This window comes from Lepidochelys kempii, chromosome 2 (genome assembly GCF_965140285.1).
Source record: "Lepidochelys kempii isolate rLepKem1 chromosome 2, rLepKem1.hap1, whole genome shotgun sequence".
Lineage (NCBI taxonomy): Eukaryota > Metazoa > Chordata > Testudines > Cheloniidae > Lepidochelys > Lepidochelys kempii.
This window is the reverse complement of record NC_136381.1, coordinates 54,789,823-54,816,138: the sequence shown is the minus strand read 5'-3', so window position 1 is coordinate 54,816,138 and position 26,316 is coordinate 54,789,823. Positions and strand designations below refer to the sequence as shown.

The window sequence follows — 26,316 nt, the reverse complement described above, 5'->3', positions numbered from 1 at the left end:
TCTGGATGCCCTGAAAAAGTCACATTGGTCTTGTAGTTAAGGCAGATATGAGGTCAAATTTCTCTTCCTGACTCTGCAAGTGACTTGCTGCTATGATCTTGACAAATCACTTAACCCCTCCATGCCTAAATTCTCCAATATGAAAATAGGAATAATATATTTAATATTCTTTTTATAATGGTTTGAGATCTTTGGATGAAAGTTTCTAGGTAAGTGCAGGATAGAAATAATAGTAATTATGTCTGTACAGTCATCCTCTTGGAAATACATTTTTGTGGCTTTGCTACTTTCACTTCCTATCTTTAAGGGAAGTATTGGTGTCAACATCATCATAAGCCAATACCCTAGCAGATTGTTCCTGATTTTAAGAATATATTTAAAGCTTTCTCATAATGGAGAAAAAATTACATATAAATAACATTTCTATTTTTATGTATGAAATTAATATTTCACTCACAAACATGAATCACTTGATGTAATTGGCCTTGTTATTTACAGTTGAAAATACATCATTCTGTATTGTAATTTAGTGGCTGTTTTTGTAAACAGTACTTCTATGTATGACATCACTGGCATTTAACTGGCTACTAATAAAAACATAAACATTCCTTTTTGTAAGCCTATATTACAGGTTTCTGTGCATTATATTTCATCATATGGCCTATCACAAATTTTTATAGTTCAGTACGCTGCAAAAACATTGCATTGCATTACCTTGAAAAAAACAGTGTGTTAGCAGTACTTTAGGAACACTGTAACATAATACATTTTAAGATTGCTAGGATTTAAGAAAAAAAATTAAGCAGGGGACCTGAAAGTAGGGTTTAAATAATTTATCAGATACCAACCAGCTAAAGGATTCTAGGTAGAGGTTGATAATTAAAATGAGGCTGATATGGAGATTCCTAGGGTAAGATTCAGGGATAATACCCTTGTGAAAAACACAAAATGGGGAGGACCCTGCTATTTCTACCATATCCTCTGGCTATTACGTATCTTACAAATGTGAAGCTCTCTACTCCTTCTAACTGCTGAGAAGGAGAAGCTTTTTGTATCTCACCTTCCCCACCTTTCAGAGCCTCCTGGCTGCTGAGGGAAATAAGTCTCTGCTACTCTACCTGTCCCTTAGTATCTGCTTATTGTGTTCTTCTCCTCACTGAGTAACTCAAGTATTTGCCTCTGCTGCTGCTCATATGTTTGCCAAGCTGTGGCTACATTAATTTTTTTTTAATATGTTGCTGCTTGGTAAAGCTGTGAATTATAGTAGAAGCACTGGACCTGTCTGACTGCAGTCCAGAAGTTAAAACAGTATATCAGTTTACACTTGGTTCACTGCAACCATAAAGCCTAGATTTCTTTTTTTTTTTGGCATATAAAACTGATATTGTAGGTCCCCTCACTCATCAGGCCAAGTGAATGAGTGAATTTTTTCAAGCCTAAAATAAATTTTCTGTTTAGCTTTTTTGGTTTTTAAATTTGTCATAGTTTAAATTGTTTGTTTGTTTGTTTTTAAATACTGTTACCTGTGGCAACCTGGATTGATGTAGTCAAACATGAAGGGATGAAGATTTTGAAGCGGAGTCCATTCCTATGGAATAAAACCAAAGATGGAAAATGTAGTTGTAGCCGTATACTCTGGCTCTTTAGTACTAATTACAAATATGACTAATATATCTGTCATAGTTTCCATGTTTAAGTTGCTCATTTTGGTAAACTGGTTTAGCTACACTTTGAGAATAAGGTAAATAAGTACTTGTAGCTTAGTATTTATTGTTACATGGCTAAAGTATGTAGAATCCCTGCTGTACAGCAGTCTCTTGTCAATCAGTTATATTTAAATATTTATTCTTGTTCAGACTCATCTTTCCTAAGCCATCATTGCTCCTTTGCAGGGTACTTACTGATTTTCAGAATAACTCCTTGAGCACATATAGCAATGTGCAGTCATTTGGAATAAGTAATTTTAAAAAGCAATATAAAATCCCAGTTCTTTTGTTCTTCTACTCTTCACAAGTGGTAATATAGAAAAGGTATATTAAGTCAAATCTTTTGGGATTTATGTTGTATTCAATGGATAGTTTATTTGATGTTTGAATAAATGTTTGCCTCTGCGTGCCTTGGTTGATTATGATTTTCTTGCATATTTATGAAAGCTTTTCTATAACTGCTGTTTTGCATTTTGTTTTAGGTAGGCACAAGATTCATTTGTTAGCAGATCAGTATTTCTGTGTTGTTGCTTTTTTCATTTTGCATTTAAAAAGAAATAGTAGTGATCATCTAGAGAGATGTGATCTCTTACTTACCTTTTTGGCTGCCAGTCTGTTAATATTAACTAGCTTAAATGTTGGCATGTTTTCTCTAAAATTACTTCTTAGTGCACAATTCTCTTCCCCTCTTCTCCACATTTTTGAGGAGGAAAATCAGTTTTTTCATATAATTGTTTAAGGTTCAAATGAAAATATAAGAAACCTTTTAATCCCTCTGATTTCTCAAATAAAGAATTACTATAGACGGAAAAAAGTTAATGTTTTTCAATACAGATGTGATAAATCCACATTTTTGATATTTTCTGAAACACCAAATACCAAGCTTATATCTTGTTAGAAAACAGAATATTTAATAAATTTATTCAGAGGCTTCCCCTCCCCCACACTCTTCACTGTTGTATCTGAGTATGACACAGAGGTCCTCTGGGGCCAACTGCCTAAAGGATCACGGTTCTTCACAAGCAACTGCAGTCTCAGACCTGACAAACTCACTACATCTAATACACTTCCATAGTATTTATCCGAAAAGGTAGTATGTGAGGTCTCTACTGAAAGCTTGTGACTTATCAATACTCATAATCAGTGTGAGATGTATGTATGGGTAATATGTAAGGAATAATGTAAGTATATTGAAAATTATGCCCTGATGATCTTGTAATGAAAGCAAGTCACCAGGGAATAATATGTGTTGGTGATGGCCCATTCAAGCAGGAGAAGTCACCCTTCCCTGGCTAGCTGATTATGTAATGTATTGCTCAATTGTCTTTGCACCAACCCATAAAAGCCAATGGAAAACCATCAAAGACAAAGTAAACACTTTGAAACCACTTGGAAGTGAAAAGGAACAATGTGACAGTGAGGGGATTGCCCTATCTATGAATAAAGACAAAATACGGGATTGAGTATATCAAAGGCTGGAGAGAGAGACTCTGGATCCATTCATTGAGGAGTTACTGTGCTGAGTGGTAATGCTTCTTGAAAGACTGGAACCTAGCTCCTTGGTGCTAGCAAGTGCTGCAAAAGGCTGAACTTTGGGGTGAGAATCTACTTTATTAAATAGTAAAGATAACTATTAATAAATTTAGACCCCCTGTTTGCATTTTAATGTTTTGGATCATTTGTAATAATTTATTTCCATCAATCATATTTATTTCTATTTGAATCTCCATCTTGCTCTCCATGTCTGTTTATATAATACATTGCAGTGGAAAGGTCCATCAACAAACTATGAAAAGGAATCCGTTGACACACGTTGTGCAGGTTAAACCACCACTGGAAGAACTGTAAAGTTCATTGAGGGATCTGAACTTTTTTTTCCATAGAGTGAACACATGGTCTGTACACCAATTTGATCCAAGACTAACGAGGTCTCATTCTGAGCCTGTAGAAGGGGGTTACATAAGCACAAGAGGCCATCTGACCTAGCAATTTTAGGAAGCTTCTTATCAAATTTGAAGGATGAACCTTCAAGTTGGAAATTAATTTGGTAAATGTTGAGAAACTGTTCTTTAGAAAGAAAGGCTCTTGCTGCTTTGGGGTCCAGAAGCTCACCAGTGAATTCAGTAGTCTGGGTCGGAACCAGATTTACTTTATTTAAATTGATAATTAGTCCAAAAATTTTTTTCTGCTAAAGTTCCCCTTATTAACCAGTCATCTAGATAAGGATTACGTGTATTTCTTGATGGTAAAGGTGGGCAACAAAAACTGATAGACACTTTGTGAAGACTTAAGGTGCCATCAAGAGTCTGAACAGGAGAACCAGTAATGTTTGCCTACCACTGCAAAACAGAGAATCTGTACATGAAAGTAAGCGTCTTGCAAGTTCAGGGTACTGAACCAATCCAAATGATCTAGAGAGGGGTATGACAGAAATGAGTGTTATGAAAAATCTAATGTAATTGACAAATGTACACATTTAGTTACCTTAGGTTGAGAATCTGTCTCCAATCCTCCTCCTTTTTTGGAATCAGTATGTATGGAGAACAAAATACCCTCTTCACAAAGTGGGGAGGAACTATCTCTATCATACTCCATTGTAAGATTGAGTCTTTCTCCTTTGCATGACAACCTTGTAAGAGTGGTCCCTGAAGAGGGGTGGTGAGGAGGAATGGACTGGAATGGACTATATGGCGTAACCATCTTGAATGACTTGAAGAACCCATTGGTTTGTAGTTATTCCAGACCAAGCCTTTTTTGAAGAAGGAGAGTCAGAAACTAAAAAGGTGTGTGTATGTGTGTGTGCGGGGGGGAGGGGGGGCAGTATAGATGTATGTAGACTGGTTCTACAAACTCAACTGTATCCTCAAAATGATTTCTTTTGAGAGTGACCAAAAGAAAGGAGGAATTTAATAGATTTTCTATTCTAGAATCTTTGTCTACTGTGTTTAAAGGAAGATTTCTGGTGGAAGAAGTAGCCAGCAGTGAAGGGTTGAGGTTTCTGTTTATTAGAAAATTGGGATTGTGATGCTGAGCCAGAAAGGGTTAAGCAATTTGCAGGCTTAAATGACCCAAATTCAACCTTTAAAGACATATTAGGAAAGTATGTAAATTAGGGCTATTCTTTATAAATAGCTAACAAAGCTATGTTAGATAGTCTGGAGCTTTGAAATGTACACTTGTATTGTTAAAGAAATGGAAGATGAACGTGTCTCTGTTTACCTATATATTGTTAGAGGCTAACAATATAACCAGATGGTTCCTGTCTGTCTGTTACTGTATTCTATAGATTCAGAGATCAAAAGGGGATATTAACATTAAGATGTAAGATGGGTGTAGTAATATAATTGTGTACATATTTCTTTGAAGTTTGTAGTAAACTGTCTATGAAGTGCCTAATGAATAATTACCTTATGATGATGAATGCAACTGTGTATACATAGGAGATAAGAGGTTTTACTTCAAAGCCATAATTCTTCATCCAAGGAATACTTGCTTTCAAGAGGCTATCGATAGCTTGCTAGAGATCTATAAAAGAACTCTAGGACCCTGATCCTATATCTCAGATTGCTTAAGCTTCATCAGGGGAAGTTCGAGTTGCAAGACTGAGGTCTCCAGCTCCAGTCTGGATTACCCTGATATTAGACATAAACTGCCTATTTTGGACTATAATCTGATGAACTGATTCTGGAAAGAACTTTTTGCAACTCTAAAGCTCACCATTTCTCCCATGAAACTGACCTATGAACTTTTATTCATGTCTGTATGTACAATGATCTTTTAACCAGTACTGTCTCTTTTCTTTTTTTAATAAATCTTAGTTTAGTTAATAAGAATTGGCTGTAAGCATGTATTTGGGTAAGATCTGAAATATTCATTGACCTGGTGGGTAATGTGTCTGATATTTGGGATTGGTAGAACTTTATATATGATGAACAAGATTTTCGGTAATCCTCATCATATTTGACGTGGCTGTCTGGGTGGGAGCCCAAGGCTGGATTGTTTTAAGGGAGCTGTGTTTTTGGCTTCTGGGTAACCAGTAAGGTATTATAGAAGCTGTTTGGTTGCAGGATTGGTGAATCTAATTAGTAGAAATAACCACCAGTTTTGGGGATAGTGGAATAGTAGTCATGACTGGAGTACCGGTACTGAAGGGTATGTGCTGTTTAGGAAAGACAGAAATAAAGGCAAAGGTGGTGGAGTAGCATTGTATAACAATGATGAGGTAGACTGTAAAGAAATAAGAGGTGATGGAATGGATAAGACAGAGTCTGTCTGGGCAAAAATCACATTGGGGAAGAAAGCTACTAGAGCCTGCCCTGGGATAGTGCTTGGGGTGTGTTATAGACCGCCAGGATCTGATGTGGATATGCCTCTTTAATGTTTTTGAAGAAGTAAATACTAATGGGAATTGTGTGATCATGGAAGACTTTAACTTCCCAGATATAGACTGGAGGACAAGTGCTAGTAATAATAATAGGGCTCAGATTTTCCTGGATACAATAGCTGATGGATTCCTTCACCAAGTAGTTGCTGAACTGACATGAGAGGATGCCATTTTAAATTTGGTTTTGGTGAGCAGTGAGGACCCCATAGAAGAAATGATTGTAGGGGACAACCTTGGTTCGAGCAGTAAAGAACTAATTCAGTTCAAACTAAATGGAAGGATAAACAAAAATAGATCTGTGACTGGAGTTTTTGATTTAAAAAAGGCTAACTTTAAAAAATTTAAGGAAATTAGTTAGGGAAGTGGATTGGATTGAAAAACTTATGGATCTAAAGGTGGAGCAGGCCTGGAATTACTTCAAGTCAAAGAAACTATCAGAAGCCTGCATCCCAAGAAAGAGGAAAAGATTCATAGGCAGGAGTTGTAGACCAAGCTGGATGAGCAAGCATCCCAGAGAGGTGATTAAGAAAAAGCAGAAAGCCAACAAGGAGTGGAAGATAGGAGGGATTAGCAAGGAAAGCTACCTTACTGAGGTCAGAACATCTAGGGATAAAGTGAAAAAGGCCAAAAGCCATGTACAGTTGGACCTTGGAAAAGGAATTAAAAGCAATAGTAAAAGGTTCTATAGCCATATAAATAAGAAGAAAACAAAGAAAGAAGTGGAACCGCTTAACACTTGGAGTGGAGGTTAAGGATAATCTAGGCATGGCCCAATATCTAAACAAATACTTTGCCTCAGTCTTTAACGAGGCTAATGGGGAGCTTAGGGATAATGGTAGGACGACAAATGGGAATGAGGATATGGAGGTAGATATTACCACGTCTGAGGTAGAAGCCAAACTCGAACAGCTTAATGGGACTAAATCAGGGACCCTGGATAATCTTCATCCAAGAATATTAAAGGAACTGGCACATGAAATTGCAAGTCCATTAGCAAGAATTTCTAATGAATCTGTAAACTCTGGGGTTGTACCATATGACTGGAGAATTGCTAACATAGTTCCTATTTTTAAGAAAGGGAAAAAAAGCAATCCGGGTAACTACAGGCCTGTTAGTTTGACATCTGTAGTATGCAAGGTCTTGGAAAAATGTTGAAGGAGAAAGTAGTTAAGGACATTGAGGTCAATGGTAATTGGGACAAAATACAACATGGCTTTACAAAAGGTAGATCATGTCAAACTAACCTGATCTCCTTCTTTGAGAAGGTAACAGATATTTTAGACAGAGGTAATGCAGTAGCTCTAATTTACCTCGATTTCAGTAAGGCATTTGACAAGGTTCCACATGGAGAATTATTAGTCAAATTGGAAAAGATGGGGGTCAATATGAAAATTGAAAGGTGGATAAGGAACTAGTTAAAGGGGAGACTACAGTGGGTCACACTGAAAGGTGAACTGTCAGACTGGAAGGAGGTTAATAGAGGAGTTCCTCAGGGATTAGTTTTGGGACCAATCTTATATAATCTTTTTATTACTGACCTTGGCACAAAAAGCAGGAATGTGCTAATAAAGTTTGTGGATGACACGAAGCTGGGAGGTTTCAGAGTAACAGCCGTGTTAGTCTGTATTAGCAAAAAGAAAAGGAGTACTTGTGGCACCTTAGAGACTAACCAATTTATTTGAGCATAAGTTTTCATGAGCTACAGCTCACTCTAAGGCGCTACAAAGCTGGGAGGTATTGCTAATACAGAGAAGGACTGGAATATCATACAGGAAGATCTGGATGACCTTGTAAACTGGAGTAATAAGAATAGGATGAAATTTAATAGTGAAAAGTGCAAGGTCTTGCATTTAGGGATTAATAACAAGACTTTCTGTTATAAACTGGGGATGCATTACTTGGAAGTAACAGAGGAGGAGAAGGACCTCAGAGTATTGGTTGATCACAGGATGACTATGAGCCACCAATGTGATATCGCCGTGAAAAAAGCTAATGCAGTCTTGGGATGCATCAGGAGAGGTATTTCCAGTCGAGCTAAGGAGGTGTTAGTACCATTATTCAAGGCACTAGTGAGACCTCATCTGGACTATTGTGTGCAGTTCCGGTCTCCCATGTTTAAGGAGGATGAATTCAAACTGGAACAGGTAAGGAGAAGGGCTACTAGGATGATCCGAGGAATGGAAAACCTGTCTTATGAAAGGAGACTCAATGAGCTTGGCTTGTTTAGCCTAACTAAAAGAAGACTGAGAAGAGATATGATTGCTATCTATAAATATATCAGAGGGATAAATACCATGGAGGGAGAAGAATTATTTAAGCTCAGTATCGATGTGGACACAAGAACAAATGGATATAAACTGGCCATCAGGAAGTTTAGACTTGAAATTAGACAAAGGTTTCTAAGCATCAGAGGAGTGAAGTTCTGGAACAGCCTTCCAAGGGAAGCAGTGGGGGCAAAAGACATATCTGGCTTCAAGACAAAGCTTGATAAGTTTATGGAGCAGATGATATGATGGGATAGCCTAATTTTGGCAATTAATTGGTCTTCAACTACTAGCGGTAGATATGCCCAGTGGCCTGTGATGGATGTTAGATGGGGTGCGATCTGAGTTACGATAGAGAATTCTTTCCTGGGTGTCTGGCTGGTGAGTCTTGCCCACATGCTCAGGGTTTAGCTGATCTCCATATTTGGGGTTGGGAAGGAATTTTCTCCCAGGGCAGATTGGCAGAGGCCATCAGGTTTTTTTGCCTTCCTCTGCAGCGTGGGGCATGGGTCACTTGCTGGAGGATTCTCTGCACCTTGAAGTCTTTAAACCAAGATTTGAGGACTTCAGTAGCTCAGACATAAGTTAGGGGTTTGTTACAGGAGTTTGTGGGTAAGATTCCGTGACCTGCGTTGTGCAGGAGGTCAGACTAGATGATCATAATGGTCTCTTCTGACCTTAAAGTCTATGATTCTGCGGTTGCTGCCTGGCCCGTTTCCTTCCGATGTGCCAGCTCACCACTTTGGACAAAGGATCTTAGGCATCATATTGCCTGGCTACATGACAGAGTTCCTGTCAGCCCCTTCTCCAACTCCCATGCCCTGTCCTTCTTCAGGGACCACTGTCATGAGAGGATTCTGAAACAGGAGGTGGACTCCCTACTCTAGCTAGGGACTATAGAGCCTTTGTGCCCTCTGCACAGGGAGAAGGGATTTTACTTCAGATACTTCTTCATCCCTAATAAGAAGGTATCCAGAGACTCTTCCTGGACCTCAGACCACTAAACATCTTTATATGTTGCTCAAGGTTCAGGATGACCACCCCAGCCGCAGTAATTTCCTTCCTGAATGAAGGCAACTGGTTTGCGTACCTCAATTTGAAGGATGCTTATTTTCATTTAGTTATTCACCAAGCTCATAGGAGATTTCTGCGCTTCACAGCACTTTCAATACAGACTGCTCTCCTTCAGCCTCTTGATGACCCTGAGGGTTTTACAAAGGTACTGTTGGTGGTTCACTGCATAACTCCAGACAGGGCAGCCCCATTTTTCCGTACCTGGACAACTGGCTTCACACAGGATGGCTATCTCAGGAAGTACAAGCTTCAGTCACCTCTTCACTCAACCACTTTCAAGTGTTGTGACTTCAGGTAAATTCAGAAAAATCTACTTTAACCCCCCCACCAATTATAGAATTTACTGGCGTGGAGCTGAACTTGATCAGGGCTTACTTACCTCAAGAGAGATCTCTCATAATGAGTGACTTCATTGCTCTGCTTTGGCTCAAACCTCAGATGACAATCCAGTCCTGCCTGGACCTGCTTAGCCATATGGCTGCATACACCTCTTCACAAGGCTGCACATACAGTACCTTCAAATCTGGTTGTGGATGGTCTATGCTCCAAGCAGGACTCCCTAGATAAACAGGTTTCACTTCCCCACGGTGTCCTGATGTTGCTCACCTGGTGGGAGACCAGAGAGTCGGCGTCAGGGTTCCTTTCATGCCCACTCCTCCTACAAAGACTCTTATTACAGATACTTCCTTACTGGTATGGGGAGTGCATGTAGACAGCCAGGCAGCTCGGGGTTCTGAGACTCACAGGAATCCAAGCTACATATCAGTCTTCTCGAGCTTCATGCAGTACGTGAAGTGTGCAAGATATTCCTACTGCTTATTTGGTCCACATGACCACTTTCTATTATATAAACAAATGGGGGAGCCAGATCTATGCCACTCTTCAGCGAGGTGATCCAGCTCTGGAATGGTGCATCTAGCATCAGATTACCCTCTTGGCAGTATGTATTTCATTGGAGCGAACTCCCTGGTGAACAGCCTCAGAAAGCATTTCCCCTGGGAACATGTGTGGGAGCTCCACCCTTTGGTAGTGCAATACATCTTCTGTCAATGGAACATCCCAGCCTCTTTGCAACCTAGTAAAAAAAAGAAGTGCTCTTGAGCCACCAACAGCCTTAACTCCGGAGGGGAAGCCTTACAGGTGCAGTGGTTGGACCTGCTGATGTATGCCTTCCCTTCCATCCCCCTGCTACCTTATGTCCTTGGGAGAATCAAACTGGATAGGGCAACAGTGATTCTGCTAGCTCCCTGGTGACTGAGACAATTCTGGTTCACCACAATCCTGCAGTTGTCCTCTCACCCATGCATTTATCTTCAACTGTTCCCAGGCCTGCTGTGTCAAAATGAAGTCAGGACCAGCCACCCCAACCAGGCTTCCCTCCATCTGGTGGTGTGGTTTGTGGATGGACAGCGAACTTAGAGAAATCATGCTCAGAGGATGTCCAAACCATCCTTAACAACAGCAGGAAACCCTCTACAAAAAAGTGCTATATGCTGTCAAGTGGAAGCGATACTCTAGTGTTAGCAGCACCACTTACCTCCTGAGGAGTTGGCAGTCCCTTTTGTCCTGGAATATTTTCTCTCCTTGAGGTTGGGCTTTTCCATCAGTTCTCTACAAGTATATTTGGCAGCTATCAATGCCTTTCCTTCCCTGGTGAAGAACTGTTCATTGTTCACCTACCCTGCCACTGTGAAGTTCCCAAAAAGCATTATATGGATAGTCCCTCTGGTATCTGCTCCTACCTGGGACCTGAACCTCATCCTTATGAACCCGTCATTTGAACTGTTGGCCTGCTCCCTCCTACACCTGTGTATAAAGGTTGCCTTCCCTCTACCAGAGCCCTTTCCTGCTGTGGGGGAAAGGTCCAGCAGTGGGGAGCTGGCAGAGCCTTTCCCTGTGGTGGAGAAGGGCACTGCAATTGGAGCTGCAGGGGGGTGCCTGTAGACGGGGCAGTGTGCAGAGCCACCTGGCCACACCTCCATGTAGGAGCCGGAGAAGGGACATGCCACTGCTTCCAGGAACTGCTTGAGGTAAGTGCCGTCTGGAGCCTGCCCCCCTGAGCCTCTCCCCATGCCCCAACCTCCTACCCTACCTCTGATCCCCCTCCCACCTTCCAAAGCCCTCGATCCCATCACCCTTCCTACACCCCAACCCCCTGCCCCAGCCCTGATCCCAATCCTGCCCTCCGAACCCCTTGGTCCCAGCCCAGAGCACGCTCTGACACCCGAAACTCCTCATTCCCAGAGCCCACAGCCCCAGCCGGAGCCATCACCCCCCCACCCCTGCCCCAGCCCGGAGCCCCCTCCCGCACCCTGAACTCCTCATTTTTGGCCTCAACCCGGAGCCAGCACCCCCAAACAGAGCCCTCACTCCTTCCTGCACCCCAAACCCAATTTCTATTCCTAGATGTGGCCCTCAGGCCAAAAAGTTTGCCCAATCCTGTGTTAGACAAACACTTTTTGGTGAAAAACTTTGTATCTATAGATCTCTTCCATACTTGTGCTTAATTATTGATTATTAAAACTACTTCTTTGCATTTTCTGGTAAATATCTGCAACAAAGTTATAGAATCATAAAAATATAGGACTGGAAGGGGCCTTAAGAAGTCATCAAGTCCAGCCCCCTGACAGGAGCAGGAAGAGGTAAACTGAGACCATCCCTGACCATTTAAAAACTTCCAATGATGGGGATTCCACAACCTCCCTTGGAAGCCTATTCCAGAACTTAAATACCCATTATAGTTAGAAAATTTAACCTAGTAGTTAACATAAATTTCCCTTCTTGCAAATTAAACCCATTATATCTTAGTTCTGCTTTGATATCTCCAGAATCAGCCACTTTGTTTCATAAAACAATGTTTTGGTTGCTGAAAGATTTAGCAGCCTGGTTGTTTTCTGCTTCCACCATTTGTACAGTGCTATCTTGAACAAGTGCAGCACTTTTGTAGATGCAGTGGCATCTCTGTATCTAATGTTCTGAGGAAACTCTGGGCTGAGATCCCATTATAGAGTTTTCTAGTAATTCCAGAGATTTGCACAGTCTAGGAGTGTGTGCTCAGGTGGGGCCTCCAAAGCTTTTATTTTTCTTTGGTTTTTATTTTGCCATGAAAGGCATTTTCATTCTTTAGCAAAATTTGTTGTGTTTGTTTTAAATGAGGAGCAAAAAAGAGTAGATGCTTTGGATCCAAACAATTTGACACTGGAGATGAAGTGAGGACTGTTTATGTGTGGATTGAGGACATAAGACAGTTATAGAAATTTCAGAGGGAAAAGACATTAGGTCATCCAGTCCAACTCCTTGCAAATTCAGAACTGTTCCTTGCAATACATTTTCTAATGTTTTGTTCTGTCTAGTTTTAAATATCCAAGCAATAGAGATTCCACTTCTTCCCTTGAGAGGCTTTTATATTACTTCATTTATCTTATTGTCCAGGACTTTTCCATGATACTAAACCTAAATTTTATTTTTCTTAATATTCATCTTATTACCCCATTTCAGAGTAACAGCCGTGTTAGTCTGTATTCGCAAAAAGAAAAGGAGGACTTGTGGCACCTTAGAGACTAACCAATTACCCCATGTTACTCATCTTTCCACTCTGCTGAACAATTCTCTTTTATTCCTTGGTTAGTAAATATGTCTATCTATTAATTTAATTCAGTGGTTCTCAAACTGTGGGTTGGGACCCCAAAGTGGGTTGCAACCCCATTTTAATGGGGTTGTCAGGGCTGGTGTTCGACTTGTTGGGGACCAGGTATTCAGCTTTTCCTGCCCCCACTGCCTGGGGCGGCAAGGCTCAGACTTCAGCTTTGGACCCCCATCTGGGGCAGTGGGTCTTGGCCTGGCTCAGGCTTCTGTCCCTCCGTCCTGGGGTCGTGTAGTAATTTTTGTTCTCAGAAGGTGGTCACGATGCAATGAAGTTTTAGAACCCCTGAAAAGCTATCTACTATTGCAATATCTTTGCCACCTCTCATTCATCACCTTAGCCAAATTACATTTTTCAGTTCCATAAATTGTTACTAACTCTACAAGTTACTGTCTCCAGCTCTCTGATGGTTTTCATTCCTCTTCTCTGAGCTCCATAATATGTAACCTTATTACCATGAACCGTGAAGAACAGCATTCAGTGCTTTGTATGTCATGGCTTTATTACTTTGACTGGGAGTTCCATGCTAATTTCAAAGTGCACAATGCTGGTAGAACAATAAAAATGCAGGATTGTTCAGTTTAATTCTTCAAAGGGCTCAAGAATGTGTACATGTTTAGTGGTATCTCATTGTGAGGGACACAGCAAGGTGTGTATTTAACTCCTCCGTAAAAAAAAAAAAAAAAAAAAAAGGAGCCCAGGTATGTGCTTGTAAGGACCTGTACATGGGCAGTCTGATCTAATGATTGAAGCCCAGAATAGCATCATGATCATGATCTGGAGCCATGCCAAGGGTCACAGCCAGAGTTGGAAGCAAACCCGGGGTCAAAATCAGAGTCAATAACTGAGGTCAGGACGAGGGTGCAGGAACAAGGAGTGAGAAACAAGGCAAGGTAACAGGAACAAGAAGTAGGAACCGGGCAAGGAGGCGGAACTTGGTTTAAAGGGATCTAGTCAGCAGCAGACCAAGTGAATAGTTGCTCAGACAAAGGGTATGACAGGAAATAAGAAACTTTGAACTAGGACAGGGCTTCTCAAACTTCATTGCATTGCGACCCCCTTTTGAGAATAAAAATTACGAAATGACCCCAGGATGGGGGACCGAAGCCTGAGCCAGCCCAAGACTCAATGCCCAAGGTGGGGGTCCAAAGCTGAAGCCCGAGCATCGCTGCCCCAGGCAGGGTGTCTGTGTGGCAAAGCTAAAGCCCAGGGGAAGTGGGGCTTCGGCTTGGGCTTCATCGCTGGCAACCCCATTAAAACAGGGTCATGACCCACTTTGCGGTCCAAACCCACAGTTTGAGAACCACTGAGCTAGGAGGTGATCAGTCTGTTAGTCAGCTGATCCTACTTAGTCAACAGCTGTAGCCTCTGTTTCTGGGGTATCACCTGCAGTTTCCACATCTGGCCTTCCAACGTGGTGACAAAAAGACAAAGTCTCCTTCTTGGAAACCACCTGGGGTTTGAGACTCACGGTGCTCGACACTATCCTCCTCTGAGGGCAGTCCCCAGGTGCCTTGGGGCCAGGTTTTTCAGGCTGATCCTTGTGGAAACCCAGTAGTTTTTCAAGGGCATGACCATGATGAGCTGGCTCCCAAGAACATTCTTCTGGCCCATAATTTTCCCAATAAATCAAACAATACAATGCTCTTCTCAGTATTTGGGAATCCATGATGTTCTGAGTTACATACTCCTCATGGTCCTGTACTTGAACTAGGGGTGGGGGTGATGGATGCTGGCCAAGAAGTGGATCATTGAAAAATGGCTTCAGGAGAAGTACATGAAACACTGGATGGATCTTCCAGGATCAACGGAGCTGCAATTCAAATGTTATCAGATTGATTTGTCAAAGAATGGTGTAAGGTCCTGCATATTGATGGTCCAATTTGTGCGTATGTTGGCCAGCCTGTAGATATTTAGTGCACAGCCATACTTTTTTACTAACATTCAGAAATGGGGCCTTTTGGCAATATTTGTTGGTGTGACATTTATAGGCTATTTTGGTGGCCACTAGGTGCTCCTTTAGGTTCAACGGCTAGCATCTGATTCACCAGGTTCTGGCCTTTTTGGGTTTTGTAACGATTCTGTTCTCGAGAGCTGCATGTTACTCTGTTTACTGGAATGTTTTAACTGATATTGTAAATGGAGCATGTCCCTTGTTAACCCTTTCACTGCCTTTTCAGTGCCCCTTGGCATGTTTGACTCATATATTTCTTCATGGTTGTTCTATTTTAGCCTTTCCATAAGATATGGTTTACAGTTTGCACTTGGCTTTAGTCAGATTTGAATGTCATACGGTGAAGAATTCCAAGACAAATCTCCTTTTCCTTCATATATTTTTTCTAGGGAATGGAAGCAAAATACCACATAATTTGTTTATTAGTATGTTGAGAATCAAATACCTACACATGCTGATAATCTCAAGTTATGTACCAAATTAACAATATGATGCTATAGTGCTCACTAGTGATCTGTTCAAACACCGTGTCACTGATGTCTATTTGAATTTCCTTCATTTACATAGTTTGTTTTTGGTTTGCATTCAAATATCTTTCAAAAGCTTTGTTTCTAAACATAGAATATGAACTGAAGATTTGTTGTATTCTTTTAACAAAATATTTTTCCTAGCTAAAGAGTCTCTTTGCTATTGGTATTATGTCATCTTTGTTTCCGTTCATTCCATCTGGGAGACCTTTCCTCAAGCCAAGCTCATACCTGTACTTTATCAGATGATTCATGGGTGACTCCTTTAACAGCACTAAACTGTGCAGTTGGTATCTTTTTTGTAGATTAAGTGTGGTAGGCCTGGTTTTCAGTGAGCGAGGGAATGAGAATCCTTTCTTGGCTACAGAATCCACTGAAATTTCACTGTTGGGATGGCTTATGTAGTTGAATGACTTTCATAAAAAATATGCAATGTTTTCACTAGGTTTTTTTTTTAACCGTTACTAAGTGGTTAATGGAATGTAGCTGCTGAAAAGGTTAAAAAATAGCCATTTAAATATTGTCTGGTTTAGTAGTCTATAAATAGTAAAACTATACAAGTTTCAGTTCCTATAATAAAGGTTTTTTTTTTTATAAAGAACCATTTAAAAAACATGTGCTTAATATTAGAGGTGAAAAGCAAAAATAATAGTTTACCCTCTCACTATTGAAATGATAAATATTTATAATCTTTCTCCCATACAGAGTGTCAGGTGCCACCCACACAGGAGCTGCTGCTGCAGCTGTGGGGAGCCTACCGTCACTCCTTCTTGTGCAGGTTGGGGCTCCCCTTGTCCCTAGAGAGATGGGGCAGCATCAAGGGCTTCCCTCCCAGAGAGAAGAAGGTAGAGGTGGTGGACTCCACCTCTTTTCATAGCATCATAGAATCATAAAATTATAGGATTAGAAATGACTGTAAGGGTCATCTAGTCTAACCCCCTGCCAAGATGCAGGATTTCTCATGAGTGTCAGCAAGGGACCCCTCTTCCTTCAAGAATGGAAGGGCAAAATCCAGTAAAGTTTTATTATTTATTATTTAAATTACAGTAGCCTTAGGCACCTCATTCATAAATTGGGGCACTACTGCACTAGGCACTGTATAAACATATTACTAAAAGACAGTCCCTGGGCCAAAGATCTTACAATGTAGGTATAAGTCAAGAGACAAAAGATGGAAGCGGACAGAGAGAGAGAGAGGACCAAATGGGGACAATGAGGTGATAATGGCCAGTAGATAGGCAGTGATCTCAGCATTTCAGGTGTTTAACTGTTCAAGAACCCAGCAGTAGTCTGGACTGGCTTCATGAAACAGGAAGTGTAAATGACCATCAACAAACATTGCCACTTACTGTAAAGGACATGTGAAATGCACAAAGTGAATAAAATATGAAAAAGAGAAAAGAATGTGTTCCAGTCACTTCTTTAAATTATAGTAATCTTAGGTGTTTCAATAGTGGGTATAAACCAGAAGCTGTCCTCAGAAAAAAAAAATGTTTCAAATCTGTATAGCCAGCTTTACTGCTTGTAAAATGGGTCTACTCATGGTTATCCAACTTTATCAAGTATTTTTATACCTACAGGTAAAAAAGCACTAGTTAAGTGCAAAACAGTAGTATTCAGAGTATTTTACAGGTGGAAATACTGAGACATAAAAAAGCTGAGTAACTTGCTTGGGCTAGGCTTTGAACACTAAATCAAGCTACTTTGGTTCTTGTCTTGGTTTCTTACCCTTTTCCCCTTCATCAGGTGACAGGGATATTAATACTTATCTACCTCACCACAGTGCTGTGAGGATTAATTATAAATGTTTGCATAGCTTTTTAAAAACATGCAACTTTTGTATAAGTAATTGTTTGCCAAGGAAGCATGAAGGAGAAAAGAGCACTGCAGAGGGAAAGAACAAAAATTGTTCCTTTTGTGCTAGGTCTGCTACCTACCAAACAGTCTAGAGTAGATATGAGAATTTTATTATATGTAAGAAGAGAAGAAATTGGTCTGGGGAAATGCTTTTCTGAAGACATTTTCTTCAGAGAGAAAAGATGACTCAAAAGAAATAAGAGCAGAGGTATTTTAGTAGCAATAGAAATTACAAGCTCCACTGCATAGGTTGGCTTAGTGGTCTGTATATTATATTTGAAATATTTTCATGCACTCTCTTTTTCTGGAAAAAGAAAAGGACTCTGAAACCTGTCTTTTTCTGGAGCCAGTGTTTGAAATCTATGCAAGATTGATTCTCATCTTCATCTTTATGGCAAGAACACTGAGTTCCATGCAGTTTACTATGAGGATTTTTCAGACCAAGCCTTGAAAACTGAAGCTTTTTTGACTGCGTGGCTGTTAAATGTTACCCCTTTTAACCAGAGTTATTAGCCAATATTCAGGTTCTTGCAGGTTGTTTCTTTTAGAATGAGAAATTGATGAGTGAGTCAGGTATTTCTTTGATGCTTCCTTTTATATTTACAAAGAATGTACCTAAAGTCCTGTTTCTCTGATCACTGTAGCAATCAAACAACAGGAGACAGTTTATTTTCTCACAGATCCAAGCCTCTTACCCAAAAGCACACACTCTTAATTTTTTCTCAGGATCATGCTACAAGTGCTTCCCTGTCTGTCTCTGGTGTTTCCTTGCTGCCCTCTCTGTCTGCTTGTATGGTGTTTCTTCTGCTTCTCTCTCTCTCACACGCAGTTCCATCAAACAGCCCCTAAGGGAGACTCTTCTGTCAACATATATGAAGATTCCTAACCATCAGAGGAGTGAAGTTCTGGAACTGTCTTCGAACGGAAGCAGTGGGAGCAAAAATCCTAACTGGCTTCAAGACTGAGCCTGATGAGTTTATCGAGGAGATGGTATGACGAAACTGCCTACAATGGCACATAGCTGATCTGTGACTGCTAGTTGCAAATATCTCCCATGACTGCTGGTGGGACACTAGATGGGGAAGGCTCTGAGTCACTACAGTGAATTCTTTTCCAGGTGTCTGGCTGGTGGGTCTTGGCAAAATGCTCAGGGACCAACTGACTGCCATATTTGGGGTTCGTAAAGAATTTTCCCCCCAGATAAAATTGGCAGGAATCCTGGATTTTTTTTTTTTTTGCTGTTCTCTGCAGCGTGGGGCACAGGTCACTTGCAAGTTTAAACTCGTGTAAATGGTGGATTCCCTGTAACTTGAAGTCTTTAAATCATGATTTGAGGACTTCAGAAACTCAGCCAGAGGTTAAGGGTCTGTTACAAGAGTGGGTTGGTGAGGTTTTGTGGCCTGCAATGTGCAGGATGATCATGCTGGTCCCTTCTGGCCTTAATGTCTTTGAGATTCCCGACCGACGTATGGCCCTTGTTTTGGGTGCTGTCCCCTATTGTTTCAGTTATCCTATTACATAAAGTCTTCATGGCTTCTTGCATTTATCCTGAATGAATGGCAGCTATTGCCCACAGCTTCCATGAAATTTCACCCCACCTCAAGCATAACAATAACTTTTATAGAAGTTGATGGGTTTTCATTAGTGTCTCCACCCCTGAGTCTGCTGCAGTTTCATTGTGCTCTGTGTAGATACATGTAGAACTTTAACTCTTTCAGTGCCTGTAGCTGTAATAGTGGTGTTTCATTAATACGTTTTACTATATATATTTTGTTGGTACAAAATAAATACTTTGCGTGTAGAAAAACAATTATATTTTTCTATTACTTTATGGACTAATGGGTTTTCCAATTTACTTATATTTGTCCAATTAGAAATATTTTAATGACTTCCAAACCAGTAGTACATATGTACACACATAAACACACACACACACTCACACACACACACACACTCACTCTATTACAGTTTTTACTTATCAGAATGAACAGTTGAACAAAATTTTAAGAACGTATTACTTGGAGAAAGGCAAATATGTGATCTCTGTTTGTCACATGAAGCAAACAAAGTAATTATACTTACAGATTAGGTACGTAGTTAAAATATTAAAAATATGCACAGTTAATGTGTTGCTGAATGGGTGTTTCTCTGACAAATTGAGATGTGAAGTGAGGGTCCAATTCTGTAGTGCTTCCTAATGCCAAGTATCCTTTAGAAACTTCAGTTGGAAGCACAGAATAAGAATTGATTTAAAAATAGAATAGCATTTTTTTCCAGTAGTCCCTGTGACAGATTGGTTAATCGCTCCATAAATCCACATGCATAAAAGCAGACAGTGATTGTCTGCTAGATCAGGGCACTCAACATTAGAAAGGGGATTTAATTAGTATTTCTAAAGACTTCTTTCCAATAACGGTCATGGAGGATGGCTTCCAAAGTTAGATATTTGCAGCTGGGCCCCATCTGCAAAAGAATATTTTGGAGTAATAAAAGATGTACCAAAGAAGGACTGAATGTGATCCTGAAGTAATATGTGACACCACACCTTTATGGGGGAATATCTGGTATGATGACACACTAGTACATTTGTATAAATATTTTTGTGAGAGATGCTAGTTATTATACTGGGCAGGTTAATATTTGTAAAATTAATAGATTCCAAGGCCAGAAGGGACCACTGTGTTCATCTAGTCTGACCTTTTGTATAATATAGGCCACAGAACTTCCCTAAAATAATTCCTAGAGCAGATCTTTTAGAAAAACATCCACTCTTGATTTTAAAATATCAAAAGGCCATAGTCTATAACTGAAGAATGAACCTGAGATGCTGCAAGGGGGGACAGAGTGTAGTCTGTATGTATCTGAGATACTGCCTGACAGTGGTAAAGAGAGGGCTGATAAATTGGAAAGGGGTCAGAGAAGAGCCAGGAGAATAACTGAATAATTAAAGAATTAGCAAACATGTCTTATACTGATAGACTCAAAGAGCTCTATCTGTTTAGCTTAGCAAAGAGAAGGTTAAGAGAGAACTTGATTACAGTGTATGAAGTATCTTCATGGGGGCCAAATATTTAATAATGGGCTCTTCAACCTAGCAGAGAAGTGCATAACATGATCCAATGGCTGGAAATTGAAGTGAGACAAATTCAGACTGGAAATGAGGCATACATCTTTAACCGTGAGGATAATTACCATTGGAATAATTTTCCAAAAGTCATGTGGGGGATTCTCCATCACTAACCATTTTAAAATCAAGATTGTGTGTTTTTTCTAAATGCTCTGCTCGAGGAATTATTTTGGGGAAGTTCTATGGCCTGTGTTATACATGAGCACAGTGGTCTTTTCTGGATGAGCACAGTGGTCTCTTCTGGCCTTGGAATCTATGAAAGAAGGGTGTGGCTGTTTGGCTGGGAGCTCTAAAGTTCCATATCTCGTCAGCTGGAAGATCCAGGGTGTCAAGGGTGAAATATTATCTTGTTTTAAAATGTTATTTGGTTCACTTTAGTTAAAGCTAAGCTGTGTTTATTTAGCTGGCTTTTTGCCAAGTATCAGACTAGTGATGCACATGTTCTTTTTTAATTTGATTCTCTATTCCTAATAAATTCTGCTTTTAGTTCCTCTATTTGAGTCTTAGATTAGGAGTTTCATGCAGAGAAGGGAAACACAGTACTCTTCTATCTAGAAGAAGAGGTAGTGAAATTACAGCATTGGATTTATACCCTGCTCTGTGTTCTCAGCTGAAAGGAGTCTCCCCTCCCCCACCCCCAGCATGTCTCTTCCAAGGTTGTGTTACAACTGACACATGTAAAATTACATAGGACCGTGGACAGAATTTGAGAAGGTGAAGATTACTCCCTTTATTATTTAGGACTACTTGCATGAAAAAATGCTAATAAAAATGAGTAAGAATTGCAGAATTGAGTCCATAACTTATTCTTCAGAGGTATAAGTGTTTGCAAAAAGAACACTTCCTCGAATGTATAGTAAATGATAGTGATAAATTTTCATTATGGTCTGTGTTTTAATAATATTATCATCTTAAAAGAATAAGAGCCAGATCCTGAGGATGGGAATGGACAACAGAGGGTGGATCACTTAAAATTCTCCTGTTCTGTTCATTTCCTCTGAAGCATCTAGGACTGACCACTGTCAGAGACAGGATATTGGGCTAGATGGACCACTGGTCTGACCCAGGAAGACTGTTCTTATGCTCCAAACCTCTGGCTCTTGTTGAAGTCAGTAGAAATTGCAAGTATTCAGTCATTCTAGGAATTTGGCTTTAAGTCAATAAAGATATAGTGAACCATCATGGTAATAAAATTAGTGCAAATGTGCAAGATTTAATAAAATATTACAAAGTTCTGAAAAGATTATAAATGTGTTTTTAGAAAAACTGTATGAAAACATATTCAATTATTTGAAAAATCATTTGTAATCATGTAATTAAAGATGGTATTGTAATATATACGCCTCAGGGGCATAATTGAGGTTTGGGGTTGCAACTTTGACTTTGTCATTTCCTGATTTTTGCTCCTACATATTGAACTTTAATGTTCCTTTAATGCACTGTTTTGTATGGAATCAATTGTAATGCTGTAACATTTTATCAGCTGTTGCAATTTCTGTGCATTGTGAGATTTTTGCATGAATTGTGCATTTATAAAAAGCTATTGTGTTATTGCACTCTCAGTACTTTACACCACGCTAGGATGGAAAGTTCTTTCTGCTTGTCAGTAATTGCCACTGCCAAATTCTGGCACACACCAACTGAAATAAAAAAAAAGTTCTATCTATGAGAAATGGTAGTACTTGATAAAGTCCTCGGGAGCTGCAACAGACACGATTAATCCTTCCAGTCTTGGATCTGGAGAAGCAATGACTACAGAAATGATAAATGGCAGGTAGGCAGCCTCCCTTTCGTTATATTTCTTCCATTGTTCTGGTCTGGACAATTACCATGTCAAAGGACTTCACCAACTACTTTAAAATGTCATTAATTTTCTTAAATGAAATGTATCACAGAAAATAGCTCTAGTGCTTAATTTCAAATGCCGGGATAATATACTGTGGGCCTGTCTTGGGACAAGCAGTCCTCTCACTTTTATTTGCCCTTGAGATTTAGAAGAAATCATATCTATAGTATTCATAATAAGTAGCAATTTAACCAAGTTTAAATTAGATGTGAATAAATGGATTAACAAGCACCTCATTAAATTTTTAATTTCCATTTCATTTATCACATTTAATAGAATCAACTTTGTTTCAATCTGGGGGAGGATTAATTTTCAAGTGTAACATTAATTTCACTTGTTTCTGTTGATAGGTTGAAATTTTACTACAATAACGTATTTTGTATAGTTTAGAAATATCTCAGATACAATTTTTACATAACACAAACTATTAAATAGCTAACAAATTAGGAGAAAGTTGTGTTTGCTGAAGAGTTCACTTGGAGATTTTTTTTAAAGTGCTTGATATCAAAGTACTGTAATCCTGAGGAACAGTCAGTATATTCATCTTACTGTAATATAGTATTTGTGTGATGTATTTTGTTAAGAAAAATAAAGAATTCAAAATCAGTTGTATACCAGAGGAATGAAAAATATATTTCACTAAAAGAGGACTAGCAAGGATTTGACATCCAAAGTTGACTTCTACATTATAAATTGAGTCCTTCCCAAAGAGATGTTGTAAAATATTTTGAATTCCTTGAATGGAAACTAAAATAGAAATGTGACAAACTTTAATACTTTGTGATTTAAATAGTCTAATTTTTTTTAAATCCAGCTCTATAATTTATAAATTAATATTCAGAAGTATACTCCTCAAACAAAAACATTGTAACTTAATTGTTGTATCTGTCCAGTTGTACACATACTTCAGTATTCTCTCTCCAATAGCGACTAGTACCAGGTGCATCAGAGCGTGGAAGAAGCCCTGCCCTTAGGTAGTTGAGAGGTAGGAAGAAGCCCTTAGGTAGTTGAGAGGTAGGAAGAAACTTTGGCCAAATTATTCCATAAATTCCTATTGCACCTTCTAAGACATCCAGTATCAGTCATTCGCAGAAACAGAATACTTGACTATATAGACCATTGGTTTATCTGATTTGGTAATTTCAGTATTTCTGCAAGATAGTTTAGATATTGAGGGCAGAGGGCAAATCATTTTATGGCTTTTCAGAAGTATTTTTATGAGCATGAGTATTTCTCATATTGTGATTTTTTTTTTTTTGGAACATCGTGCAAGCACTTATGAGACTTCTGTAACATACCTCTCTGGAGAAAAAAACAAGAGAAAAGGGGTGAAAGAAAGGAGTTTATTTATTTTAATGTGGGGAAATTTGTGCATTAGACTTTTTGGAATCCAATTAACAGTTGTAATTAATTGGATTAGTAGCTAAAAGACATTCAGAAATAAAACTTCTTTTCAGTCAACTTGAAAACAAATTTAAAATATTGAAATCTAACTGCACCATAATGTTATACCAAATCTTAGAGCAATCTTTTTTGAAATTACAAACCGAAGTATTTTGCTTGAAGTGGAAGGGCTGCCAGTCCTTGCTGTTTTGCAATATTCATTGTCTTTTATACAATTGAACATCAACTGCAGTTAGCCAATATTGAGACATTAAGTGCATCTTAGCACTTGTGAAAAATGTCAGATTGCCACCCCTGAAGTATACATACAGGTGTTCTGTATAACAGCAGCCATGAGAGCTTTCTCCCTATTCTGTAGGGACTACCAGTAGGTGAAGAGAGAATAATTTGGTCTATGTTCCCATTCAGTAGCTGGCCTTTGTGCTGTGGCCACCAATTGCAATGTAAATAATTGCCTTTTAGAAGTAGTTCTAATTTCACAATCTCATTTTACATGTTTTTCTGAACAACCATCAGAAAATTACCATTTTCTGTCATTACCAGCCTGGGCCAGTGCAGATTTGATCAAGTGATTTAGAAGAGAAAGACTCCATATTGCCTCTTAAGCCACCCGGTTCCATAAATCCAGTGCCTTTTAATGATGTAAATGTTTAAGTGAAAGAGGCTTTATTTTTTCATATTATATTATCCAAAATTGTAAAAATAAAATAGCGATAAATGGAGAAAAGGGTTCAAATTAGGGCTATTGTTAATATCAGGCACATAGGTAGATCTTATAAATACTAATTACAGAAAATTAATTTCTTCCTTAATAACTTTGTCTTCAGTAAAAGAACTAAAGCCAATAAGAGAGGGCACAAAAACATTTATTAGATTTTTTTTTTTATTTTAAAGGAAATCAAATAGTTTTCAAAAGCTGTAATGAGAGTATAAACAGAATTATTAAAATATAACACCCATTTCAGGACTGGCCTTCCCACCCCAACAAAAAAACAGAGCATTTACAGTACTATGCCACCCTTAAAACACGTCTATGTAGAATAGTAGCATGAAGAGAAAAAAAAAAAGGAAACTTGTTTAATGACTTGGACACAACACCAGCTGGAGCTGAAATATGTATGGTATACTGGGGACTATTAACTATTTAGGATTTGATTTGCAATCAGTAAAGACTGATGAGATACATTTACCAGAATTGGTTATTTAGGGAAATTAACTTAATGTCTGTGGAACATTTTCATATCAGGTGCACTTCTAATTATTGGAAAATCAGATCTCCACTGTTGTCTCTACCTGCCTCTCTTGTCATGCAGTTGCTTGAATGTAGATCTGCAACCTAAAATGGAATGTAAACATAAGTACGAGACAGTGCACAGAATATAAAAGTAAAAAGGGGCATAAAGGTCAATGTCTAGTGTAATTTTAAAGCCCTTTACTTAAAGCTAATTTCCATGCAAAGTATGTGGATGGAGTGTCTTATGTGGACTAGCCCTTGTCTCCAGTATCCAGTCATGGACTGAAGTGTCGAGTTTTTTGCTTCTCTGGATACATTTTAAGTGAAACCCTCTCCAACAAAATGTAGGGTTTGAATGCCTTAGGATGAACAAAACACCTGAAGAGGATAGATTCATATAGTTTGTCTAGACCTGATTAATCTCTCAAATAGAATCTTCACTGAATTGTATAATAGCCATTGTAGGAAGCCTGAATTTTGCTGATGAGAGTTCTAAGCCTGCCTCAGAAAATAAAATTTATTCATTTTAGTCTTTATTTTGGACCCTCTTATTTGAGGTGGCATGGTGGCAGCAAATTTTTTTCTTCTTACTTTCTTTCAAGATGGCAATTCTCTTGTTGAAATAATCCTCCTTTGTGGAAGATGAATTACAGACCTTTCAATACTGCACTAAAGATAATTGCAATTATTATAAATACACATTTCCGAAGTGCTTATGCCCTCCAGTTAGGAGTTAGAATCTAGTTCAAAAGCCATTGTCTGTACTTTGGTGAAGGTTAAATTGGTCAAATTGACCCTTTCTGTTCATCTGTAAATATGGATGGATGTGTGCATTTTGGTATTCTTTGTATGTGCAACTTGCAGGGTTATGTTGACAACTATTGCCCTGCTCTAAGTAGTGGTGGGAAAGTGGTGACTATTTGAAAAAGTTTATTAAAGAGGCTGAAGGATGGAAAGATCTCAAGTGAAAACTTTTGAAGTAGGGAATAGTTGATTGATTTTTTTTTTTTTTGGTCCTGTTTGGATCTCTGTGGTAAGCTAAGAAGGTCAGAGAGGCTCTGATGTTGAACAGACTGCTTGCAATGTTAATTTAAAAAGAGAGAGAGAGAACGATGTGTTGAAAGAGGAAAAGTATAATAGAAGCAATAATAAATGCCCTTGTTGTAAACACAATAAGCAACTTCTGTTCATACTTTCCAGTTACCAAACACTAAGCTTGATTTGATGGGGAAGATGCCAGTAAAAAAATCTGACTTTATTTTTTAAACTTTTTTGCTTACATTTTAGGTTTCAAGC

General features: G+C 39.0%; 1 long non-coding RNA gene across 1 annotated transcript in view; it reads left to right on the top strand.

The window, feature by feature from the left end:
• The window catches only part of LOC140906590 (uncharacterized), a 68,232-nt gene extending 49,808 nt beyond the window's left edge, over positions 1 to 18,424 (top strand). Inside the window, exon 3 of the long non-coding RNA XR_012157162.1 lies at positions 18,239 to 18,424. This is a non-coding gene — a long non-coding RNA (uncharacterized LOC140906590). The remainder of the gene's footprint in view (positions 1 to 18,238) is intronic.
• Positions 18,425 to 26,316: the final 7,892 nt, after the last annotated feature.